General features: G+C 46.3%; 1 protein-coding gene across 1 annotated transcript in view; it reads right to left on the minus strand.

The window, feature by feature from the left end:
• The window catches only part of LOC121020328 (histone H2B type 1-A), a 448,453-nt gene that overhangs the window by 1,652 nt on the left and 435,408 nt on the right, over window positions 1–11,393 (minus strand). The gene's annotated exons all lie outside the window — the stretch shown is intronic.

An 11,393-nucleotide genomic window follows, 5' to 3' on the forward strand; every position in this document is an offset into this window, starting at 1 on the left:
ATCATGCCCAAGGACATCCAGCTGGCGCGCCGCATCCGCGGCGAGAGGGCCTAAGTTCTTAACGAAGGACCGCCGACCTTAAACCCAAAGGCTCTTTTCAGAGCCACCTCTCGTTTCAATTTAAAGAGCTGTATCCTGGGCAGTAGTGTCCGCGCAGTACTACCTCTCCTATCTCTCCACTCCTCCCCCCCCCCCCCCCGCCCTGCGGGAGGACCTCTAGGGGCGGCGGCATTTGCCAAGATTTGAGTAGCATTGGTACCTGTCGCGGGAGCTGACTCTCCAGCTTCCTATTCTGGCCTCCACCTGAACACGAGAAACTTCGGGATCCTTACCTTGATTAGGCCGAGTGCGCCCTTTGAGGCCTCTTGGCACTGCATCCTCCAGCGGAGGGTGTTTGACAGGTCTTGGCTTTTCCTTCCTGCCTTCGACCATGTGGAGTGAAGGGTTCATACGGCCGCCTTGGGCTGGTGTATTTACCCGGTCTACGAAGTAGTAGCGGCAATTTACTTCCAATCCCGAAATTGACCACTCGGGATTTGGGAAATCTACAGAGCAGCTGGCTAGATGCCAGCAGCAGTTGATGTCGGACCTACCCGGAACCCAGGCGTGGGTTTTCACATTTCATTCTGAAATGACAGGAAGCGAACTGGGTTCCTGCGTTTGATAGGGCATGCGCACCCTGAGGTTCATGAAGGCGTGCGGAGTCGTGCGTGGGAGCAGTGAAGGTGGCAGTGCGTTTATTTCTTTACTGAGCAATACATCCTCCAGTAAAGACCGTCATCCTTTCTGTGCTGGAAATGGAGGTCGGTACCGGTACCCCAAACCTGGGTTCCACAGCAGTTCCAGAGTTCATGCAGCAGCACTAGCCGCAGTGTGGGCAGCAGCCTGTCTGTAGAACTGCGCGGGGCGCCAGTGCACCAACCCTGGAGCCTGGAGTGAGAGCTAAGTATGTTTAGCCTGCCCCCCCCCCCCCCCCCGCCCTCCCGGAAATCGGCTTGTTGCAGCTCGTGATTGACTGAAAAGTCGAGGTTGTGCAGAATGTGGCTACACCCCGTATGAGAACCATGTAGTCTCTAAGGCAGGACTCGGAGCTTTCACAGGTGGTGGTGAATAATCTGTTAATCCTCAAAGAACCAAGGAGGCAACAGCTCCCAACTTTGCTCAAACAAATCCAGAGTCCTATGAGAATCCCCAGCGCCATGCAGGATTTGTAGGCGCAGTCAGGTCTTAGGGACATCGGTAATGGGGAACTCTTAGCCTCATCCCAGGGTTTATCCCGCCGTGAGGTTTAGGAAAGGCTGGAGGTTTTTCAGGAACCAAGCGAACAGCTCTGCGTGTCAGTGGAAACACAAATCCCATGGCCGGAGCCACAGGACGGGGATACCAGCATTTATTCAGCAAACACTGGAGTCTCTTGGTGGGGTAAATCCTCGGCTACAGAACCCAGAAGTCAGATTTCAGAAACAACGGGAGCTATGGTGCAATACTTTTGAACCTTGAAGCAACCTGGCAAATGATAATAGCAATACCGTGGGATTCCTTTGTGACTATTCAAAAGGTTATTAGGCTCCCAGATAGCATAGCAGCACTTTTGTGTCTTAAAAAATGTCATTTTAAGGTGGACTGCAGGAAATACAGAATAACACAAAACTGCCAGGGGCGGGGGCAAAACAACCTGGTACATGGAAGTTCATGACAGCTTTATTTGCAATAGCCCTAAATTAGAAACCACTTGTATCTTCAATGGGTGGATGTGAAATGTTTTCATACACCCATGCATGGATTCCTGCTGGGTGATAAAAAGGGAGGTTGGTGATCCAGATGACAGCTTGCGTGGATCTCAAGGGCTTAAGGCTTAGTGGAAAAAGCTACTGGGGAGGAACCCATTTTCCTCTACCCTTGGAGGTTCTTTGGCTGTAAATTGCTATAGAAACAAATTAACAGGAGAAAAACAAACTTAATTATGTATGTGTGGGAGCCCCATCAGAGTATGAGACCCAGGGATAAGTCTGTCAGTTGAGATTGGTTGATTGATTGATTGATTGATTGATTGATTCATGCATTCATGCATTCATTCATTCAAGTACTTATTCATTTACCTTGAGAGAGAGGGAGAGAGAGAATCCCAAGCAGGCTTCGCCCTCAACACAGAGCCTGATGTGGTACTCGATCTCACGAACTGTGACCCGACCCAAAATCAAGAGTCGGATGCTCAACCGACTGAGGCACCCAGGTGCCCTGTCAGTTGAGATTTATAGGCCACCCTGAGCTAAAGGCACAGGGACCTGTGGCTTCAAAGGGAAATAGGGCAACCCACAGATAGGTGTTTCATTCTGGTTGGGCTGCCCTCACAGCAGGGCGACAGAAGAGACCCCTGAGTTGGAAGACGTGCGGTCACGTAGGGATGATCTGTGTGGTACCAGCTTGTCAGTTGGCTTTTCTCATTTGTAAAGTTTCTGATCAAGGCCTTTGTCCAATCTCTAGATCGTTTTCCCATTTTTGTTATCGATTTGAATAAATATTGATTAATTAAATTAACTAGACAAATGTGGATTTATGTATTCTGGATCCTAGCACTTGGTCGATTTTAGATTCATATCATTTTCAGTTCTGTGACTTGTAGTTTTGCTTTTCATGTAGTCACCTTTATAAACCGAACTCCTTGCTTTTAAGACAGTTGCACGTACCCATCTGTTACTTTACGTCTTTTCTTTTTTCTGTCTTATTTTAAAAATGTCCTCTCTAATCCCAGGTCATGATGATATTTACTTATGCTGTTTTCTAAGAGTTTGTGTTTTGTTTTTCACCTTTCCGTTTTTAATCCTTGGGGTGGGGGAGCTTTAATTTCATTCGTTTTCCATGTGGCTACCCAGCTTTCCAAGCATCATTTACAGACAGCATCATATTTTCCCTGCAGGTCTCTTAAAAAAATTTTTTTTTTAATGTTTTTATTTATTTTTTTTGAGAGAGAGAGAGAGAGAGAGACAGGGCATGAGCAGGGGAGGGGCAGAGAGAGAGGGAGACACGGAATCCGAAGCAGGCTCCAGGCTCGGAGTTGTCAGCACAGAGCCTGACGTGGGGCTCGAACTCACGAACTGTGAGATCATGATCTGAGCTGAAGTCGGACGCTTCACCGACGGAGCCCCTCAGGCACCCCTCCTTGCAGGTCTCTTATGCCACCTCTGCCCCCATCTAAGTGCTCCTGGGTGTGAGGGTTTCTGGGCTCTCTGTTATGTTCCGGTGGTCATTGTGCCTGGATTTTACCCCTACATTGTTTTAACCATTATGCTTCGATGATCTTGACCGTCTGGTAGCTGACTCCATCTTATCACTTGTCACATAGAAGGAGATTAAGTATTGATTTGATTACGAATCCAAACTGAGCATCTTAGAGATAAAATAATTACTCCTTTAACTCTGGAAACTACGTTCTACTAGGGCAAATGTAGTTTAAGTTCCCAGGTAAAATCTCAGTCAGATTTTCACAGTGTGACAAAGGAAGGTTAAGGCTACCTCAGTTAGGTTTTATTAGTCTTGTATTTGTTTCCTGTGGCTGCTCTATCGAATTAACACAATCTTAGTTGCTTAAAAAACACCCCGAGATTTGTTAGCTTACACTTCTGGAAGTCAGAACTCAAAATGGGTCTAAGGAGTTACCATGGAGGTGTTGGTAAGATCGCATTCCTTTGTGAAGGTGTAGAGGGGAATTCTTTGGCTTGCCTGTTTCAGCTTCTAGAGGTCACCCACATTCCTTGGCTCATAGCCCCTTCCTGTGTCTGCCAAGCACATGGCTCCAGTCTTTGCTTCCATGGCCACTTCTGTGACTCTCATACCTCCTTTCACCACAATCCTGTGGTTGCACCGGGCTCCCTTGTGTAATCTGGAATCATCTCCTAATCTCCAGACACTCCATTGAAATGTTTATTTATTTTTGAGAAAGAGCAAGTTGGAGAGGGGCAGAGAGAGAGAGAGAGAGAGAGAGGGAGAATCCCAAGCGGGCTCCACACTGTCAGTGCAGAACTCAACATGGGACTGGAACTCACGAACCATGCGATCATGACCTGAGCCAAAATCAAGAGTTGGACTCTTCTTTAATTTTTTTTAATATTTATTCATTTTTGAAAGACAGAGAGAGACAGAGCACAAGCAAGGTTGGGGCAGAGAGAGAGGGGAACACAGAATCCAAAGCAGGCTCCAGGCTCCGAGCTGCCAGCACAGAGCCCAACGCAGGGCTTGAACTCATGAACCGCGAGATCATGACCTGAGTCAAAGATCATGACTGAGCCACCCAGGTGCCCCAAGAGTTGGACTCTTAACCAGTTGAGCCACCCAGGCGCCCCACCCCAGACCCTCCATTTAATTCCATCTGCAAAGTCCTTTTCGGTCAGGTAACATATTCACAGGCTCTGGGGATCTGGACCCATCCTCATGGGTGGGCTGGGCTGGGTAGTATTCTGTCCGCCATGACCACAAGGACTAAAGCCTTTTTGCCTCTGTGGGGGTTCAGAGCATGCCATCTCAATATGTGTTGCTTCGATATTGAAGTGAAATCAAGGGGCACCTGGGTGGCTCAGTCGGTTAAGCGTCTGACTTTGGCTCAGGTCATGATCCCCAGTCTGCGGGTTTGAGCCCCGCATCGGGCTCTGTGCTGACAGCTCAGAACCTGGAGCCTGTTTCCGATTCCGTGTCTCCCTCTTTCTCTGACCCTCCCCTGTTCATGCTCTCTCTCTGTCTCAAAAGTAAATAAATGTTAAAAAAAAATTAAAAAAGAAAATGAAATCAATTTGACTTGATGATCAACATATTGATTCTTTTCAACTGAGGCACTTGAAAAACAGCAGAGGCAAGAAGGGTGCTCTGACCTTCCTTTTTCTTCCCGAAAGCAGGAGATAAAATTCCCTGTCCCAGGAGGAAAGAATATTCTTATCGGAGACGGGACCTGAGATGGAGAGTAATCTGTAAAACCAGACCTTGTTAAAATACCCCTTATCTTTCTTCAGCCTCCCTAAAGCATTTGAGCAACTTTTCCAACCTAGTGTGTAAATACACACACCCAGCCACATTTTTGGGTCTTTGTTTTCCTGTGAAGGTTCCCGTGCACAGGTAAAAGAAAATTGGTTTTTCTCCTGCTAAGTTTACCTCTCCTACACATCACTGTTGTGAAACAACTTTAAGTACCTAAAATACACAAACTCTACCAGAAAGTATTTAAAACCATTTAACACTTTTTTTTTTTTTTTTTTTTTAATTCAAAGTTAGGAACCAGAAAGTCTGACTCTGGTTGATCGCACATAAAGGGCGAGGGTAAAGGGATAGACTGCGTTCCCGGGAGGGCTGTGGGACCAGACCTGAAGATACTTCTGGGTCTAAAACCCCACACTCTTCTGCAGAATCGGCCTGGGGCTATGGGTCATCCACCTGGAAGCCATGGCTTTCCTTTACATTTGTGTAAAGGAAAATGGTGAGAGAGGAAAAAGTTCTGGGGGGGGGGGCAGATAATATTATTTAAAGGGGAGCAATTCGGGGCGCCTGGGTGGCGCAGTCGGTTAAGTGTCGGACTTCAGCCAGGTCACGATCTCGCGGTCCGTGAGTTCGAGCCCCGTGTCGGGCCCTGGGCTGATGGCTCGGAGCCTGGAGCCTGTTTTCGATTCTGTGTCTCCCTCTCTCTCTGCCCCTCCCCCGTTCATGCTCTCTCTCTGTCCCAAAAATAAATAAAAACGTTGAAAAAAAAATTTTTTTTTAAAGGGGAGCAATTCATATAAAAGTTTATTGGCGGCCTTTGATAGCTTATTCATTTGACCAACTCAGTCATTTCACTGAACAGTCTCTGCTGTCTCGTCCTTCCATTTCGAAGAGAAGTCTTTCGAAGGTGAGACCGATTGGTGGAGCCTGGCCACATATATCTCCATGGTGGCTGGGAGGGAGCCTGAGCATTGCCCCTTCAGAAGCCTCGGTAAGTGAGGCCAAGTTCTAAGCTGGAAGCCGAATGCGTTTATAAAGGAAATCAATGGACCAGTGGTTTGCAAATCTTTTCACTCCAGGTTCCACGGTAAAAACAAAACAAACAGAAACACATGTACTTGAAACTAAAATTTTATGGGGTGATATTTTCATTTTTTACACAAGATGGTTGATATTTTCTATACATTTCCCTGCTTTAAAAAAAATTTTTTTTTAATTTTTTTTTTTAATTTTTGTGAGACAGAATGTGAGCAGGGGAGGGGCAGAGAGAGCGAGAGAGAAAGACACAGAATCTGAAGAGGCTCCAGGCTCTGAGCTGTCAGCACAGATGCAGGGCTTGAGCTCACAAGCCATGTATGAGATCATGACCTGAGCCGAAGTCGGATGCTTAACCGACTGAGCCACCCGAGCACCCCTGCTTTTTTTTTTTTTTTTAAAGACTACATCAATGGATAGAGATAAATCCAAATTTTAATCTTAGATTCAGAAGTGCAGCCAATAATTCTGAATAAACATACCACTTTCACTCAAAGTAATTTGGATTAATTTGGGTGATTATTTTCATAAAAGATCTGTTGCCATAGCTATTTTTCACACTGTATAAGTGAATCTGCTAAAAATATAATACCATACACTTTTAGGAAATCTACATTGTAGGTAAGTGTAACCCTAGCTACGGAACTGAAAAACCGTTTTTTTTTTTTTGTTTTTTTTTTGTTTTGTTTTGTTTTGTTTTTTTTGGCATGACACATAAGAAAGGAAACATGAGCCGGAATGGCTCACCTGGTTAAGCCTCCACTTTGGTTCAGGTCATGATCTTGTGGTTTGTGGGTTCAAGCCCCAGGATAGGCTCTGTGCTGACAGCTCGGAGCCTGGAGCTTGCTTTGGATTCTGTGCCTCCTTCGTTCTCTGCCCCTCCCCCGCTCTCTCTTTTTTTTCTCTCTCTCTCTCTCTCTGAAAAATAAAGATTACCAAAAAAAAAAAAAAAGAAAGAAAAGAAACCAAATGTGGAGCTCCCCCCTCCTAAAAGGCTGCTGCTAATACCTCTTTTATTTTCTTTCTCTTATATAAACACATGCCGGCAACATAAAGTTTAGGAATTCTATAGCAACAATTGCTATCCCAGTAAACAGTGATGAAAAACTGGCTCGCTTTCAATACGTATAAGCATATGAAAGTAGCATTTCTGTGAGAAAATTTTGGGTTAGGGTTGGGACCCATCAAATTATTTTCATTACAAATTAAGGGCTTGCAATCTGCATCTTAAAAGTCTGCAGTGGTGGGGGGGCGCCTGGAGGGCTCAGTTGGCTGAACATCCGACTTCAGCTTGGGTCATGATCTCACAGTTCGCGGGTTTGAGTCCCGCATCAGGCTCTGTGCTGACAGCTCGGAGCCTGGAACCTGCTTTGTATTCTGTGTCTCCCTACCTCTGTCCCTCCCCTACTCTCACTCTGTCTTTCTCTCTCTCAAAAGTAAACATTAAAATAAATAAATAAATAAATAGGCTGCTGTGGTGATTGGCACTCACAAGCCTGATATTTGTGTAAAGGAAAATGGTAAGAGGAAAAAGTTCTAGGGGGGCAGATAATATTATTTAAAGGGGAGCAATTCGTATAAAAGTTTATTTGTGGCCTTTGATAGCTTATTCATTTCACTGAATCATGTAGTCATTGCACAGATATTTACTAAGTGAATAACATGTGCTAATAATTTATCTGGGTCCTGAGAATGTTAAGATGAAGATATTGTCCAAACCTTCCAGAAATCTCGAGGGGAAAGCGTATTAGTCATCACCAACAACTGTTTAAGGGTGTAGTAGCACCAAAGTTGGAGAGGGGACTCTGAAGTTGTGTTGGGTACTGGTGTGGAGGGGTGTGTTTTTGGCTTGGGAGAATCAGGTGAAGTTCTCTTGAAAGGGGTGAAGGGATCCGGATATGCCCCCCGAAAATATGCTGCTTTATAGAAGCGCTTATACAAAGCGTAAGGATGAATTTTGTGTTGAAAGCATTTGGGTTCCTGAAATCTCTCTTTGCCTAAAAGCAGATCTGCTGGAAGCCCAGCTATCGAACCAGCCTGATGGCAGGGCCCGGGCGGTGGACAGATGGGGACTGCAGGGTGGCCCACAAGTTCAAGTGAAACTTCTCGTGCTCCCGCTTTCATGTAATTTGGCCTTAGCGTTGGTCAGGGCAGCTCCCCTATCAATGAAAGTACCCGGGGAATTGTCAGTTGGGGAATTGCCCACACCAGGCCCCCGGGAAAAGAACCATTGGGGAAAGAAACTGTCCGTGGGGAAATTGTGCGGCCCCACATCCAGCCCTTGCCACCCCCTATAGAGACTTCTCTACCTAAAGGAAGGATGGGCCCATGTATTTCCCAGCCAAGGAGGGGGCAAATGGGTTGGAAATCTCCACTCCGGCAACAAAGAAACGTATCTATGGATACAAGTTACTCCAACCCCTTGGCCCGCTTGCCCCCCAGGAGGCATTCCAGAGGATAACTGGACCTGGTGGGTTAAGGTACAGAATGGTTCATTAGTTCCTAGGCATACATTGTTTCTCTGGGAATGCATTAAGCTTGAGTTCCCAGGGCCCTCTTGGCTCCCTTCCGGCACCCCCAGACCAAAGCGAATACCTTTGTTCCTTATACTGCAAATGGTTCAAAGAAACAATTAAAAAGTCCTATCCCTGTAAACGTTCCACTTGAGGTGTCGGGAGCTAGATGACCTTGAAAGGGCAGGAGGGAACGTTACAAGAAAATAACTATGTTGTTCCTTTATGGGTGATCACACAAAGGAACAGTTTTAGAATTAGGTAATGCCTAGAAACATAGATAACACAGCTACAAGGAATTTGCTAACAAATATAATGCCACCCCTGCTACAATAAAGCAGCCAGTCTAACACACTGCTGTTGTCTGTGTCCATTTAGTTTTTTATTTTTAATTTTTTTTCGCCGACTCGGTTCATCCCTCGGGAACCCCTGGACCTGCTGGGGCTGGACCTTGGCACAGATCCTCTCAAAATAACTCGGTTGTCCAAAATCCGTCTGCTCCTCAGGAGCAACTCTAGTGTCTTGTTGGAAAGGAGAAATTGGTACCACACCCAGATAGACTTTGTCAGAGACTATCACACCTGCCATCTATTCTTTTAGGGTCCATGTATCTTTCAAAAAGTCATTTGCTTTTCCATAAGAGCCCTTCTTGCCTCCCTGTTCCCTACTGAATTAGGTACATACACCCCCAAACTCTGACTTCCGCTTTGAGTTCCCTCCCGCTGAGTGCTCTTTTGTGCATCTCTGATAGACAGGCTCAGCTTCTGTCTGTTTTCCTTGTTAGGCTGTGTGTTTCCTTAGCCTTAGGTACAGGGCCCCCGCAACGAACCTGCGAGTGAGCGGTTCAGGAAAAAGATCCTGGAAACCTCCAAAAAGAACCGAAGTTTCTTTATGGATGAAGAAGTATATGTAAAGGAGACGGCTGATGAAAAGAAAGTTCCAAGTGGGATGAGTTGTTCCGTATTCTCAGCTAGAGAAGTCCGTGGGGGGTGGGGGAAGGGGTCTGGAGATGGCCTGTGCAGGTGAGCCGGGACCAGGTAAAGCACAAGACTTGGATTTTATTCTGCAGATGTTAGGAGAACCAGTGAAGGCTTTTTATTTTTTGTAGTCTTGCCCAGATGGCATCATGAAATGTGTAGTCATTCAGGTCCCTGCGGCGAGGCAGAGGGATTGTAGCTGGGAAGGACGCAGGCGGACAACTGCCAGGACCCTGCGGTCATACAAAGGCACTGAGAATAGGATTGGAAGGCTGTGTAGAAGAGGCGTAACTTCCCTCTACCCTTTCAAGGTCTTTGGCCGGGCCAGAGGATGAAACTGACATGAAACAGATTAACAAGGAGAAGGCATACAAATGTTATTTAATGTTTTTATGTGTTCACGGGGGTCTTTACAGGAAAGTGAAGGCCCCCAAAAGTGGTTAGGCCTAAGTGCTTACATACTTAGGTTGTAACAAAGATTAGGGTGAATAAAGATTAGTGGTCATGAAATAAAAACAAAAGTAGGAGAGGGGGGTTAAGGGGTTATTTTAACAAGGTCTGTTTGTATAGATTTCTCTCAGCCCTGACTCCTTATTTCTGGTGATAAGCGTTCTTCTCTTGCTGATATAGGGGTGACACCTTTCACACGGGATAATTCTCTGCTTTCAGAGAGAAATGGGAAGGTCAGAGCCCCATTCTCGCATCTGCTGTTTTCCACGTGCCTTTAGCTCAAATAATCCTCATGCCAAAGTGCCATATTTTGGGGTGGCCTACTCTGCTACTTTTCAGCTGATACTCGGTTCTTTTCTGGGTGCCTGCATGTCTCACCATCGATGGAACATTTGGGAAGAGATGGCTCCAGGAGGAGCTCTGGTCTGATGTGAAGAGAACACCCATTTGTTCATTGGAAAGAATCACAAGCAGAGGAATAGGGCCCAGAAAGCAAACCGAAGAATCACGGAGAACACAGGATCTGGGTCAGGAAGAAAACTACCACAGAAACTTGGGAGATTGTGGAGGGAGGAGTGATGCAACAGGATTAGCTGTAGCAGGGATGACGTTTTTTGTGTGATTTTGGATCTGGCAATTAGCAGGTCACTGGTAACCATGGCAAGGGTATTTTTTTTCTAAGCTTACTTTATTTTTGGGGAGATAGAATGCGTGCAAGTGGGGGGGCGGGCAGAGAAAGAGGAAGCGAGAATTCCAAGCAGGCCCTGCGCTGTTAGTGCAGAACCCCACGTGGGCTCGAACCCGCGCGAATCATGAGATCATGACTTGAGTTAGTCTGACGCTTAACCGCTTAACCGCCTGAGCCACCCAGGCGCTCGGCAAGGGTATTTTTAGTGAGTGGTGAAGTCACATAATCATGAAGAGTGACTGAGACGTGGACCTACTCAAGATTACTTGGAGATTTAATAACATGTTAAGGACGTAGTGCATGATAGAGGTATGGGTGAAGTTGATACTGAATGATATAGATATAGATATATAGAGATAGTGATAGACATACAGATAGAGAGAGATGAGAAGGAGCCAGTAGAGGAATATGGAGACTTAATTTGGGCCATCACTGTCAGATTAGGATATGCACCTAGCAAACTTGTCCAATTAAAACTTACTGGTGGTATTTGTGGGCCCTGTTAACAATGAGGACAAATACCAACTCTGTGTCAGAAAACCGGTAGCACGGCAGGTCCGGCGTGGCCTCAAGGCCAGCTGCCTGCCGGACAGGAAAATGGAGAAGAGTGCAGTCGCTGGCGAGAAAGCCCGCGCCATAAAGCGGCCAGAACACACGCACTGGATGCAGCATTCTCCCAGCTGAGGCTTCCCTCCCCTGGCTCCGCGCACATGACCGCGGCCAGGTCACGTGGCTGCCCACCCGCAGTCAGAATTAAAGGGAACACGG

This window comes from Herpailurus yagouaroundi, unplaced genomic scaffold (assembly GCF_014898765.1).
Source record: "Herpailurus yagouaroundi ecotype Mexico unplaced genomic scaffold, PumYag 250, whole genome shotgun sequence".
NCBI classification, from domain to species: Eukaryota; Metazoa; Chordata; class Mammalia; order Carnivora; family Felidae; genus Herpailurus; species Herpailurus yagouaroundi.